Source organism: Physeter macrocephalus, chromosome 9 (genome assembly GCF_002837175.3).
Source record: "Physeter macrocephalus isolate SW-GA chromosome 9, ASM283717v5, whole genome shotgun sequence".
NCBI lineage: Eukaryota > Metazoa > Chordata > Mammalia > Artiodactyla > Physeteridae > Physeter > Physeter macrocephalus.
The window spans coordinates 32,299,794-32,304,512 of record NC_041222.1 but is presented as its reverse complement, the minus strand read 5'-3'; the positions used below and the strand labels follow the sequence as shown (position 1 = coordinate 32,304,512).

The window sequence follows — 4,719 nt, the reverse complement described above, 5'->3', positions numbered from 1 at the left end:
GAGGCTTTGGAGGAGACGGGAAGGAGAGTTCTGTTGCCCTTCAAGGGCACATGCTGTCACAGGCCCTGAGGGCTTCCTCTTCCTCTTTTGCTTGCCTTGGGACCTCTCTTAGAACTGTGTCAACATGGGATGCATTTTACTATGAGAACTGATGGTGCTATTTTGTAATAAAGATATTTCTTATTATTTTCTTCTTGTATGGGGAATTTATAATTGTATTTTGAAGGGGAGGGTGAGAAATTAGGTAAGGCTGAACACTGATCCAAGACAGGGAATCTATTAAAGTTTAAACCAAAATATGGGCTAGAAATATTTAGAAACAAGTATGTGCAAAGATAAAATGTAAACCTCATTGATTTTTTAAAATCGTGCAGTACATGAAATGCCTCCTAATTGTAAAAGAGTCAATGAATACAGAAATATTGAGCTAATATTTATAAATCAACTATCTAGAAGTGCTATGCTAAGCAAATTATGTATGCTGTTTTTATTGTCCCTACTTACAGATAGGAAAAATGAACTTAGAGCAATTAATCAACTTACTCCAGGTCATTCAGGTACTATGTAGCAGTGCCTGGATTTGACCTCAAGCAATTTAACTTGAGAGCCCACACTTTCATAGTTCTGAAACATACATGTTTACATGTAAATAAATGTATGCATGCAAGATGTACACACATGTGCATATGTATATGCACACACATTCTTATCAGCTTACATTCACTCCTTTTTCTCATTGATTTTTGAATTGCTTTAAGAGCAAGGATTTTAACACTGAATTGAATAACTGTAACAAATATTTTAAGATGCACTTCAAAGAAAGTCTAGGATTAGCCATCAGGGAAATGCAAATAGAAACCAAAATGAGATACTGTTTCATACCTACTAGGATGGCTATCATCAAAAAGTCAGATAATAACAAGTGTAGGTGAGGAAATGGAGAAATTGGAACTCTCCTACACTGCTGGTGGGAATGAAAAATGCTTCAGCCACTTTAGAAAACTGTCTGGCAGTTTTCAAAAGCTTAACCATAGAGTTACCATAGAATCCAGCATTTTCACTTCTGGGTATAGAACGAAGAGAAATGAAACCATATGTCTACACAAAATCTTGTACATGAACATTCATAGTAGCATTCTTCATAGCAGCCAAAACGTGGAAACAGACCAATGTCCACTAACTGATGAATGGATAGACAGAATGGGACATATCTGTACAATACAATGTTATTCTGCCATGAAAATAAATGAGGTATTGATACATGCTACAATATGAATGAACATTAAAAATCTTACACTGATTGAAGGAAATAGTCACAAATGCCACCTACTGTATGCTTCCATTATATGAAATGTTCAAAACAGACAAATATATGGAGACAGAGAGCAGATTAATGGTTGCCTAGAGCTGGAGAGATGGAGGAATTGGGAGCTGGCAGCCAGGGGGTACAGGGTTTCTTTTTGGGGTGGTAAAAATATTCTAAAACTGATTGTGGTGGTGATTGCACAACTGTAAGTATACCAAAAGCCACAGAATCATACACTTTTTTAAAAATTGGAGTATAGTTGCTTTACAATGTTGTGTTAGTTTCTGCTGTACAGCAAAGTGAATCAGCTATACATATACGTATATCCACTCTTTCTTTAGATTCTATTCCCATATAGGTCATTACAGAGTATTGAGTAGAGTTCCCTGTGCTATACAGTAGGTTCTCATTAGTTAGCTATTTTATACATAGTATCAATAGTGTATATATGTCAGTCCCAATCTCCGAATTCCTCCCATTACCCCCTTCCCCCATGGTATCCATACATTTGTTCTCTACATCTTGTCTCTATTTCTGCTTTGTAAATAAGATTATCCATACCAGTTTTTTCAGATTCCACATATATGCGTTAATATACGATATTTGTTTTTCTCTTTCTGACTTACTTCACTCTGTATGACAATCTCTAGGTTCATCCATGTCTCTACAAGTGACCCAGTTCCATTCCTTTTTATGGCTGAGTAATATTCCATTGTATATATGTGCCACATCTTCTTTATCCGTTCGTCTGTCGATGGACACTTAGGTTGCTTCCATGTCCTGGATATTGTAAATAGAGCTGCCATGAACATTGTGGTACATGACTCTTTTTGAATTATGGTTTTCTCAGGGTATATTCCCAGCAGTGGGATTGCTGGGTCGTATGGTAGTTCTATTTTTAGTTTTTTAAGGAACTTCCATACTGTTCTCCATAGTGGCTGTATATGAGTGACTTGTATGGTGTGTGAATTACATCTCAAAAAACTGTTAAAAAAAGAAAAACCTAGGTGCACATGGTGACTGAACATTTTAGTTGAATGACTTTGGTGGGGTGAGTTACTTCATCATCGTTGTCGCGGCTGCACCGGTGGGAACGGGGCATGGGGCTCAGAGTGCCAACCGGGGGGCGGATAGGTGGCAGGGGACGCAGGCATTGTCGGTTGGGTGCGAGTCCGCCAAGCCACCGAGCGGCTTCTCACCCCTTCTCTTGCCCGTCGGAGCCCCGTTCAGCCGGTAGCCAGGGCGGGAACCTCCGCGACAAGCTGGACAGCAACAAGCTGGCCCTGAGCCTCAGTGACCCGAATGAGGTCCCGGTCAGGAGTTGGCTGCCCCCCCCCACCCAAAGGCCACCATACTGGCTCTGTCCTGCAATAAACTGACTACTCTTCCGTCGGATTTCCGTGGCCTCACACACCTGGTGAAGCTGGACCTGAGTAAGAACCAACTGCGGCAGCTGCCAGCGGGTTTCGGCCTCCTGGTCAACCTCCAGCACCTGGACCTCCTCAACAGCAAGCTGGTCACCCTGCCTGTCAGCTTTGCTCAGCTCAGGAGTCTGAAGTGGCTGGGCCTGAAGGATAACCCCCTGGATCCTGTCTTGCTTGGACGAGAAGCAGCGTAAGCAGTGCGCCACCAGGGTGTTAAATAAAGCACACGAAGGCGGTGCAGCTCGATCAGGAGCGAGAGAGGCAGCGGCAGCTGGAAATAGACCGAGAGGCCGAGAAGACGTGGGAGGCCAAGCAGCGAGCTACGGGGGCTCCGGAAAGGAACTGCGGAAGCGGGAGAAGGCGGAAGAGAAGGAGCGCCGGAGAAAGGAGTGGGACGCCCTCAAAGCAGCCAAGCGGGAGCAGAAGCAACCTAAGAAGGAAGCAGATCAGGCCCCGAGATCGAAGTCCGGCGCTCGGCCCCGGAAGCCACCACCCGGGAACCACACTCGCTCCTCGGCTGTGCTGGGTCTGCTGCTGCCGCTGCTGCTGCGTGTGGCTGGCGGGCTCGTGGCTTGTCGGGTGACGGAGCTGCAGCTGCAGCCCCTCTGCACCAGCGTGAACACCATCTACGGCCACGCGCTCCGGCGCTGCGCAGCCACGACATCCTCCGGTGGATCCTGCAGACCGATTCTCAGCAGGGAGCTTGTCCTCCACGCCTGCTGCCCCCCAGCCTTGGAGCTTGGACTCCTATGGAATTGGGTTCTGCTGGACACAACCTCTTTTTAGTGTCAGACCTACCTGCCATCGTCACATGGCTGCCATTTGGTACTTGAGACCTCCTCTTTGTAAGACTCCTTTGTTCCTTCGTCAGGGTCCCCTGGTGGAATAAGGAGAAATAGGAGGTGGGGATACCTCCTGCATGCTTAAAAGAGTAGGCTTGGGGTGGGGAGAGGAAAAAGCAGAGCCATTCCTGGTTGTTATACAAAGCTGTGTAAAGGCAAGACTCATTTCTACTAAAGGTCAGCTGTCACTACATTTATACTTTTGTATGTCACAAACCCTTTCTTTCATTCCTCCCTGGGGAGCCAGGGCAGATCAGGAGGCAGTGTGTTTTTGGGGACTAGGGGATACTAGTCTCCACCATACTCAGCAAATCTAGTCTAAATTGTGCGCGGTGGGGGGGGCATACCTATTTTTTAAGGACCTCAGACATTCAGATATTTTAACAGCCATACAAAATCTCAGGCTGTGACAGGACTTCCAGACCATCCAGTCCAATGTAACACTTGTATACAGGGAAACTGAGGCCTTCCAGGACTTGCCTCCGGTCTCCCAGCTAGTTTGAGGCAGAACTGGATTCCCACCCTGGTATCCTTTCTTTCCATCATTTTGCCTCCTTTATAATGTCCTGAGAGAACAAAACTTACACCAGGATTGAGTGTCTCTTGGCTGGAATATAGAATCTTTCATGGGAAACAGATTCATGACCCACAAATAGAAATCTCATAGCCGTGAGGGTCTTGGGCAGCTCTTGTAGAGTCCTGAGGCAATTTATGTGGCTTCTATAAAATGGGGACAGTCCAGGCTCTTTGCATCAATTTGAAAGCATTAATTCCCTGATTGCTAATAAACAAGAAGGTGGACCCTTGCAAAGCCACATTGTCTATGACAGCTCTGTTACATAATTGGTGTGACTAAATACCTCATAGGCAACCTGAAAACTAAAGCTTCATAAGAGACTTTGGTTTAGAATTGATTCTAGACGTAACTACACCTACACAATGAAGGGAAATAAGTAGCATCATGGAGTTTAAAAGTGGTACATTAACAACTAGCACAAATGAGGGCAGAACTGTCCATTCTCTTGTCTGCCAGACTCAGCATTTTCTTGCTCTGTGGCCTCCTTTGCCTCTTTTCACAACAGCTGGATGAAGGGATCAGAAATGGCCGTCATGGTGCTCCTTCACAGAAGACTCCTGACTGAAAGCT

The 4,719-nt window shown here is 45.0% G+C and overlaps 1 pseudogene; it reads left to right on the top strand.

Annotated features, from left to right (window-relative positions):
* Window positions 1-2,406: 2,406 nt before the first annotated feature.
* On the top strand, window positions 2,407-3,563 carry LOC102995771 (leucine-rich repeat-containing protein 59-like; annotated as a pseudogene).
* The last annotated feature ends 1,156 nt before the right edge of the window (window positions 3,564-4,719 follow it).